The following is a 10,395-nucleotide window of genomic DNA, read 5'->3' as shown; positions in this document are numbered from 1 at the left end:
GGGACCCCATGCAGCGCACCATACCTCAGGCTGGCCTCGGATGCAGCCACCCATGCAGAATGTCTTGCGCTGGCGAGGGCTCAATAAACAGAATTTATTTAGAATTAGAATTGAAATGATTTCGAATTCGAACTAAATTAGAATTAGAATTGTGGCGAGTTCCTTTTTTTAAAAAAGGAAGAAGTGGTGACTAGCTGCTGTCAGTGTAGGTCACAGGTCTCCAATCAATTTTGTACCATGGATTCCGCCTGCAGCCTGGAAGGCTTGTGGGCTTTCCCCAGGATAGCAGTTTTATTTTTTTTTTTAAAGATTTATTTATTTATTTGAGAGAGAGAGAGGGCGAGAGAGCACGTGAGCAGGGGAAGAAGCAGAGGAAGAGGGAGAGAGAGAATCTCAAGCAGAGATTCAGGGCTTGACCCCACAACCCTGAGATCAGGACCGGAGCCGAAATCAAGAGTTGGATATGCAACTGACTAAGCCATCCAGGTGCCCCCAGGCTAGCAGTTTTGTTTTTTTGTTTTTTTTGTTCTATTTTACATCAGCTGAATGTCTTTTTTAAAAATTTTTTATTATTATGTTAATCACCATACATTACATCATTAGTTTTTGCTGTAGTGTCCCATGATTCATTGTTTGCATATAACACCCAGTGCTGCATTCAGTATGTGCCCTCTTTAATACCCATCACCAAGCTAACCCAGCCCCCTGCCCCCCTCCCCTCCAGAACCCTCAGTTTGTTTCTCAAAGTCCATAGTCTCTCATGGTTCGTCTCCCCCTCGGATGTTCCCCCCTTCATTCTTCCCCTCGTGCTATCTTCTTCTTTTTTTTTTTCTTAACATATAATGTATTATTTGTTTCAGAGGTACAGGTCTGTGATTCAACAGTCTTGCACAATTCACAGCGCTCACCATAGCACATACCCTCCCCAATGTCTATCACCCAGCCACCCCCTCCCTCCCACCCCACCCCCCACTCCAGCAACCCTCAGTTTGTTTCCTGAGATTAAGAATTCCTCATATCAGTGAGGTCATATGATACATGTCTTTCTCTGATTGACTTATTTCGCTCCAGGCGCCCCCAGGCTAGCAGTTTTAAGTGCATGAAGTAAAATGCCTAGGATCACAAAGGAAACCCAATATATTGAAATACAGTTACCAAATTTTAAAAACCGTGATACGGCTACAGGTGTGCTTCTGAATTTCAGGCTTGCCTAAGAAGGTCTGGTACTGTGCTTAATAGCTATCATAATTTTGAGTGAGTGATGAGCTGAGCTGAAACAATACTTTGAAATTTCTGCAGCAACTGTGGTGTGATGTGAAATTTGCTGGGACTTCTGTGGTGGCAAAGTCCCAGGGACCGTCTACACGGCTGTGGTGTGATGCCCGCTCGCACAATGGAAGGAAATGTTAGTTTCAATTAGCAATTAGTGCAAATAAGTGTGTGATGATTTTCCCCAGCCAGTTCATGACTCCTCTGAGTTCGACGCCTGACCTCCAGGTTAAGAACTCCTGGATTAGGCAGAATACTGGAAACTGATGGTCCTCCTCTGGAGAAGGATTATTTATGTGCCCTCTTGGTTATGCAAATGTGGGCCACCAGAGTGTCATCCTTTTCCTCTGGAGGTTGTGGGCAGTGGGGCTTAGCAGAAGCTGGTCTGCCCGGGCTGGTGTGCAGCACTAAAGGGTGAGGCTGCCTGGGGCGTGCCGAAAGCAAAGACACCCATAGCCCCACCCCTGATCTCGGAGATGCACAGTCGGGCGTACTCGGTCGGGTGTGCTAGGGGTGACCCAAGGAGCAGTGGCAGGGAAGAACAGTGAGGCCTTCAAAGTAAATCACCTTGAGTAAAGGCGGGGAGGCTGACAAGCTATTCTCATTTCAAAGGGGGAGGGCTGAGACCCGCATGGAATGTGGCTGATGCGTGAGGTCCCTTCCCACCCAGCCACCCTGCCCCCAGCGTGGTGTTTTAGGAAATGACGGCTGGGGGTGGGGAAGTGGCCTATTAAGAGCCGTAAACAAACCTGAACCTAGAGCACCAAGGGCATCCCAGCCTTGGGGCAGTAGCATCCCCTGTGCGAGCAAGCTTCAACAGTGACACCTAGTGATCGCAGGGGGCAACAGTAGCCGTGGGCTCTTGGGACCCTGCTTTTCCTCCTGGTGTGAGGAAGAAGCTGACCTCCTCTTTGGGCTAAGGACGACCCTTGGGTTCGGGGAAATTGGGGCCACCCCCCTGCCCAGTGAATTTGAGCAAGAAAAAAAAAGGTAAACATATCTGTAGTCTAAGCTAGTGAAGCGAGTCATACCAGTTACATCATTATCATCATATTGTATATGATGTTTCACTATTATTACTGTTCCTTCAATGTGTTGATGTAATGAGTTCCACTCTCAGAGGATAACCTTGCCTAAACTTATGTAAAAGTTCTTGGGGGCACATTATTGTCAAGCCGTAAAGCATCTCCAAGGTCCTATCACGCCAGAACCTCCAGTCTTTGGCAGGATCCTGAATTATTTCCCTACACCTCACTCCCTCCTCTGCTGCTCCCTCCCCCCCCCCCCGCTCACCGCTCCCCACTCAACCCAGGCCATCTGTCCTCTTTCTGCTCTTCATCATCTCCTCGTATTAGTGCTTGGCCATATGGTTTTTCTGTCTTGGGATATTTACAATGAAACTGGGAGAAAGCTGTAATTTAAACAAGACAGCAAGGGGGAGACACGTCAGCTGGGTCCGCCAGCATTTAAAGTTGCAACAAAGAGCCTGCGCAGGTGAGGTGCTGTGCTGATTCCTAAGCCTGTGGGGCATCTGGAATCAGCAAACCTGGAGAGGAGGCTGCACAAGGCAAGTGAAAGATCTCTTGTCAGAGGATGGGGCTCAGATGCATTAAATTTCTGTGCATTATAATCCGTCTCCATTACCCTTGGCTTTCCATAAAGCCCCCCACACTCAGCAGCCTTATGACAGTTGTCCTTTACGGGAGAAAGGAAGTGGGGAGATTTCCCATGTAGGGTCAGACCCACAGACTTGTAGGACCAGGGCTAAGATGGAGAATCGTGCAGTTTCCCCCGAGACTTCTAGAATTGTGGTGGGGAGAGCCAGGGTCCCACTGACGTGGGATGAAATCACAAGCCCTTCTGTTTGGAGAGTAAAGGGAGCGTGACCCCATAAAGCTGAGGACTTGGGGCTAGCGATAGGCATGTCCAGGACCTGCCTTCAGAGGGAACTGGCCCCCCGCTTTCGGATTCCCAGGGGAGTGCTCTTTTCAGGGCAGCATTCTGGGTCTCTGTGCCCTGGGCCCACCCTCCCCAAATCCCCTTGGGCTCTTCACAGACCCTGAGCCATCCCAGGGTGACCCCTCTGCTCCCCAGCAGAGGTTAGCACAAGCCCACCTGCCAACCTCTGCCCGATTGGCACCTGGCGGGGAACAGACTTATTCTCTCCTTGTCTGTTCCACCTCATTTGGCCCTCCATGGCACTCCGCACCAGGCGAGGAGTTCTAAATAGAGGTGGTCCTTCCTAATTGTCGCTCGCAGCAGAGCCCATAAATATCTGGGGATTGACCAGCCCTTGCTTCAAACGAGGGGCAATTGGAGGCTTGTCTCCCCCTGGATCCGGCTCCCCCATAGCACCTGCTGGAGATAACAGAAAGCCAGAGTCCTGGCCCAAGCCCCTCATCCCAGCTGGGTGAGGGAGCCTCAGCCGCCCTTGGTAGAGATGCTAATAACGTCGGGGTAACTGGCATGTCTCATATCGCCACTTACAAATAAGGTCCCACTTCTCTTCGAGTTCAAATAACAAGTCTAAACCCCCAACATTAGGGAAAGGGCACTGTGGCTTGGGATAAAATTTCCGGTGATAGCGTCACACAGGGGTTCAAAAAGTGCTGAATTTGAGGAACTGAGACTCGAGGGTAGGTCACGAGGCCTGGAAGTCTTGTGTCGCCCAAGGGATGATGAAGACATAGACACCAGGACCCTGGTGAAAAAAATATCCCATAAAATGTGATAGCAGACACGAGCAACATTTCTGAATTAATGTATTTATTATTTACCTTCTATGGAATTCAAATAGATATTTAAAAACAAGCACATATGAGCTACTACAAGAGACATTTATTTATTTATTTTAAAAGATTTTATTTATTTGACAGAGAGAGACACAGCGAGAGAGGGAACACAAGCAGGGGGAGTGGCAGAGGGAGAAACAGGCTTCCCGCGGAGGAGGGAGCCCGATGCGGGGCTCGATCCCAGGACCCTGGGATCATGACCTGAGCCGAAGGCAGACGCTTAATGACTGAGCCACCCAGGCGCCCTACAAGAGACATTTAAACAGTTGCATGCATACCCTCATAGTCGGTATGTTCAAGTTGAATCTTCTTATTTGGAAAAATGATTTCTTTTGTGTGTGCATCTTTTTTTTTTTTTTAAGATTTTATTTATTTATTTGAGAGAGAGGGAGGGGCAGAGGGAGAGGGACAAGCAGATTCCCTGCTGAGCGTGGAGCCCAACACAGGGCTCAATCCCAGGACCCCGAGATCATGACCCGAGCCAAAAGGCAGACGCTTAACCGACTGAACCACCCAGCAAACTGTGTGTGCATCTTCTTAATGGCGAAGTGGGAGATGCCTCATTCTCAGGGTTGCCTTAGTTTTGGGTACAGATGACACGTGCCCATGATTCCTGGAGAAACCCAGGTCTGGGTAGGTGGAGCAAATCCTGATTCTTCTGATGGGATATGGAAGCAGATGGGGGTGGCACTCCCCCAGAGGCAGAGTCTGGGCTAACGCCTGCCTCCCTGCTACAGCTGAGTGACCCAAGGGCGCAGGGCTAGGGATCACCCCCAGCATCACACCGCCATTTGCTCTCTCTCCTGGAGGGAAGCCGAGGGAGGCCCTGGGTGGCTGCAGTCGCCCACAGGGCTGCCCTCAGCTACTCCTCTGCAACTTGGAGCTGCTCCTATTTACTTGGGTGAGCTCGCTGGTTTCTCTTGCAGGCAACAAAGAACCCTCCTGTGAGGGAAATGAGGTTTCCTGCTCCAGAAGGAGGAAGGCTGGTTGTGGGGAGAGGGGATGGGGGGGCTCTGGGGTGCAAGTGGGACTAGGAGATTCCTTCTCTGATGGGGAAGGGGAAGCGGGTGTCTTATGGACAGACCCTCCCCACCAGGCTCAGAGCTGCAAGGGTAAGGGCAAGCCTTTTTTGATAATCTCACCTCCGTTCCTTGGGAAACACTGGATTGGGGTCTTTTCTTGGATGAAAACCCTCTGGGGTGGTGGAGGCAACGCAGTAGCAATAGATTACCCCCCGGGGGCGAGGGGGAGGCACAGATTCTTCCTTTTCCTGGGGTCCAGGAGGCAGAAAGCTGACGTGGGGGCTGGGGACACCTCCAAGGGCCCTGTCCACAGAGACCAGGGTGGTCTCAGGAAGCGGCTCAGAGTTCACTGGGTGCTTGTGAGCGGCATCTGGTGGAGTGTTCTGTCTATGCTATGACCACCGTAAGGGGTACCTGGTCCAGATTTGGCACCTGGTAGCTGTCACTTGAAGGTCAAGGAGGTGACAGGAACCTCCCCCTTCCCCACGTCTCCAGGGCATTCTCACTGTCCTCAGGTCTCGGCTTAGACACACATCTCTCTGGAAAGCCTTCCCTGACCCCCAAGCCCCAGTGAGGCCCTTCTTATATGTCCCCGTGGTATTCTGGCTTCTCACATGGAACTGAGGTATGTGAGGGTCTTTAGATGCAGGGAACTCACATACATTCCTTCGAGAAAAACAGATGGTGATGCTAATTACACAATTTTATAAATTTACTAAAAATTATTACGTTGTTGAATAAGGAAGGAGGTTAGGAGAGTCGGGGGGGGGAGGGCGGGAAGCAAGCTGCTTCATTGTAAGGATGTACATGGAAATAAAGACAACAGGACTCTCAGCGCCATTGCAAGGCCCGGACAGACCCACAACAAGACCTCCCTGGGCGGGCCTCGTGGGGCCCGCAACGGGGCTCAGTGCTTGGAAGGTCTGGAAGTTTCCAGAAGGTTTACGGACTCTGCTCTCCCCTTCCAGCCTCGCAGCTCTGTCCCCTACCACCACTGCCCCTCCTAATGGCCCCTCTCTGCTGGCGGTCCCTCTGTGTTGATCGCTGGCATCCTGAGGATGGGCCGCCTGTGGGTCAAGCGCTCACTGCTGATCCAGTCAGCCACAGCAGGGGCGCCATGGGGCCAGCAGGGGCCTGACAGGCGTTCTGAGGCTCGGCGTGTCAGTCCCTGCCCCTAAACCTGGGGCCACTGCCTGCAGTCTTCCTGGAACCGTCACTCCCATTTCTACTCTCTGTGGCTGCTTTTGAGCTACAGCCCCAGAGTCGAGTAGTTATGACAGAGACTGTAGGGTCTGCAAAGCCACAGGTATTTCCAATGTGGCTCTTTGCAGAAGACATTTCCTGACCTCTACGCAGAGCTCTAAGCTCTTGAGAGCAGAAACTTGGTCTCATTCATACCGGGATTCCCAAAACTTAGCAGAGTGCCGACCCAGAGTAGGAGCTCAATACATGTGTTAAACGAGTAAATGAATGGCATTGGGCTGAATGTGTACACTCGGAACCCCTCACTTTAGAGTGAGCACCCTTCTCACTACTCCCGCCCATCCAACAGGGTGACCCTCATGTTGAACAGCATGGACTTTTTCTAAGTAGAAGCACCGTCTGCTGCATTTTGGCCAGTTAATCCACTCTGGGCTGCACAGTCACACACATAAGCACCTACATAACAGCGGCAGATTCAAACGACCGGGTCAGAGAGCCAGGCAGTGCCTGACAACTGTCGCGGGGGGGCTGGAGGGGCCAGCGCGGTGGAGATTCTGGACGTTACTGAAATGAAGCAGCGGAGATCTCTTTGGGCACAAATGATGAAGAAAGGCTTCCTGGGAGCTGGAGTCCAGCTGGGTTGGGCCAAAAGGGGAGGAATCCATCGCTGGTAGAGAAGAAGGAAGGCAATGACTTCATTGGTGCACGAGGTCTCTGGAATGGCTTGTCCTTCTTCCTGAAGCACTCCCCTTTCCCTCTCTCCTGCTCCCTGGGGTCGCCCTCCCTAACAAAGGAGTGTCACTTGAGCCTCTACTTCCTGCCTTGCTTTCCAAGGAACCCAAACCAAGTTCTCTTGATTTCTTTTCCAGAATTCCTCTTCCATTCCACAGGATGCTCTTGGGTTTCCCATTTACCCCCTCTGAGATGGGCACGTGACCTAGGCTGGCTGATCACCCCTCACCCCCCTGGCCACAGAAATTGGCTCAGGAACAGCTATGTGATCCCCTCCGTGTTTTCCCTCATATTGACATTTGGACACCAGAGTGCCTCATGGAGCTGCCATGGTTTGGTAACAAACCTAGCTGGTTGCTCTGTCTTGTGGGACCATCCTCTGAGAAGCCATATAAATCACTGGTTCTCAGCATCACCCTTCAGAGGAGAAAAGGAGAAGAATCTGTCCACAGGCCCCATCTCACGTTGGTTCCCTCACAGTTGTTCTGGCTGAGCTAGGGTGGATGCCGGGTCTCATTCCCTAATGTCCAGGGAAACCCCAGAGGCAAGAAGTGCACAGCCTGGGCCAGAGGCTGCTGAGTTGTGCGCAGTGGCTGGGGCTGGGGCTGGGGCTGGGGCTGGTGGCTGGGGCTGGTGGCCAATGGCCCGAAGATAAGTGAGAGAGGTCCAACGTAGCGCGTGAACGCGCCTGATGCAGAGGGGACTTGAGAGTGTGGGGTGGGATAAAGCTAGAGTGACCACTGTCCTCCAGACCGGCGAGGCTTCAGCCTCCAGCTGAAGTGGAGACCAGGGCTGACCGCCATTTGCACAAAGAGATAACCGGGGCAGGGGCAGTCAGTGGGTTGAGGGAAGGTCCATGGTCTCTAGTGAGAACCAAGTCCTTAGCTCCCACAAAAAGAAAAGACGGAATGAGCTCCTCTCCATGGAATCCAGAGTGATCTTAAAAAGGTTGCTCAGCAAATATTGCATTAAGCTGAGAGAAGGCATGAACTCCTGGATGCTTGTTTTCTTGCCTATAGTAGAGAAATTCTAAAACAGAGCACTTGGGTGTGGCGGTGGGGATCCAAAGATAAACAGCTAGGTTTGACATTTTCCCACAGGATCTGGAGGGCTGGGAAGTGGATGGGTGGTAGAACATCTGGAAAGAACCAGGATCTGCCCAGCCCAGCTCACAGCTGAAGGGAGGCGGGAGGATTGGTTCTCACCATGTGCTCTGCTCATGTCACCATATCCTGCTCAAACCCCAGCCTTCCTTTCTGTGCTGGGGCCAGAAGTCATGGAGCCCAAGGAGCTGGGTTCCATCCCTTGGCCTCAAGGCCAGGTAGGAGAGGGTGGCCCTTGGTGGCTACGTGTGGGGCTTGGTCGCCATCTCCCTGTGCAGGATGGTCAGGGCTTCTGTAGTCTGATGGGAAGCTGGTCAAGTCAAAAAGAAAGGTGAAAAGAGTGACATGGGGCATCACAACACAATGAGGCGCACTGCAGGCTCTCCGCTGTGCTCAGAAGCCTGTGTTTGTGTCTTGGGCCCGGGGGCTGGTTGGCAGGTCTGTTGCTCCCCAAGGGCACGGCCAGTGTCCTGCTCGTCTTTCCCCATTCCCTGGAGAGCGCCCAGCACACAGTAGGGCTCCAAACCATTTGGTAAATGAATGACTGGTATCACCTCCTCAAATTTCCTTTTTGGTTCCATCCCAGCCTGTAGCCAGGGCAAGCTGAATGATGCGCAAAGAAACTTCTCTTAACAGCTAGGAAAACTGTGATGACTCTCTCCGTGAGGAGACAGGAGTGGAGCTCATGCCGGGGTTTCCTCCCGGCTCCAGCCTCCTGAGGACCAGCAGCGTGGACCAGCTGCCCCCCACCACTCCCCGCCCCCCCCCACATGGCCACCACGAAACTGGTGGAAGACAGCTCTCCTAAGCCAGGGCATCCAGTTCCCCGGGCTCTGAGCCACCCGAAGGGGGCCACCCAAGCCCTGGGACTCGTTACAAGTCACCAAAATTCTGTTCTTTCCACCTAGTGTTTGCCCCAGTTCTGGTAAATGCAAGTTTTATTACCAGCGACGACAATGGGCAAGAGCACAAAGACAGAGTCGGAGAAGATCCAACTGGAAACTTTCCTGGTCTCAGAAGCACAATCTCTGCTCAGCAAAGCCTGGCCCGGGGTTCCTGGGCGACAGCGGTCTCCTGGGTAACCATGGGCTGGAATGGGGAGCTCAGGCTCTGCTGGGGGGTGGTCTCTCGAGCCAGCTGCGCAGGCTGTGTGGGGCCGCTCTGCCGCGAGGGGTTCGCGTGGGGCAGGAACGACCTGGGTGGGCGCCGGGGATCCATCCACACGGCAGACCTGGAAGGTGGCTACGCCTGGGTGGTCAGGGGCTAGGACGTCCCGTGACATCTGGGAGAAGGGGGCGCTCCTGAAACAGGATGCATCTCACCCCCTCCACCCCCAGACGACAAGTGCCCCAATCTCCCCAGTCCAGGCCTGCCCTGTCCCCCATCAACTGGACATTTCTGAACACCCAGAGAATCAGGTGTTTCAGTCTCTTGTGAAATGGGAAGAAAGTCCCCAGACTGGTTAGGGCTGCCCCATTTCCAAATTACAGTCCCCCAATTTCCGTCACATCGCTGCCCATTGCTTCCAGTGCCCTCAATCCAGAGAGGCCCGAGGGTCCCCCAGGATGGGTCACTGCGCCCCCTGCTTCCCACAGAAGGTCCACAGCCAGGGCGCAGCTGCCCAGGCAGAGGGCGAGGGAAGGGCTGGTCGATCCTCTTCAAAGCCAGATGTCTCCACTTCTTTCTCTTCCCCCGCTTCACCCTTTCCCTGCAAAGCTATGTTACCTCCAAGGGAAGACTCTGGAGGCCCCCAGGAGGTCGGCTCTAGTTTTATAAGAATAAATCACTCCCAGGTAGTGGGCGCCGGTGGGGAGGGGCTTTCAGGTCCGGAGGCAGAGGCAATGTGAGCAACATCGTCCCACAGGATGGGGGGTGTGGCTCAGGCTGCGGAAACAATGGCTAAATGCCCCATCTGGTGGTGCCTGAGTAAGACACTCCAGGAGCAAAGCCCAGACCTGCGGGCACTTTGCTGCCCCGCCTCCAGGGAGAAGGGAATGAAGGGGGCGGGGGGGGGGGGGGGGGCAGATCTCAGGTGAGGACACTAGAGGCAGGTGGGAGACAGGGAGGGGAGACGTCAGAGACAGATGCCCAAAGGACTAATAGGAACCTTTGCCACCACCTCCCGGACGTTCTGTGTGTTCACGATTGTCTAATACCAACACTGAATTCTTTTGAGCTCTCAGCTGTTCTTAGACATTCTTCCAACTGCTATGAGCTCAACCGAGAGCTTATTTAATCCTATCAACAGCCAAGTGCGGATAGATATTGTTTTCC

Source organism: Neomonachus schauinslandi, chromosome 3 (assembly GCF_002201575.2).
Source record: "Neomonachus schauinslandi chromosome 3, ASM220157v2, whole genome shotgun sequence".
Classification (NCBI taxonomy): Eukaryota; Metazoa; Chordata; class Mammalia; order Carnivora; family Phocidae; genus Neomonachus; species Neomonachus schauinslandi.
This window is presented reverse-complemented; position numbering follows the sequence as displayed.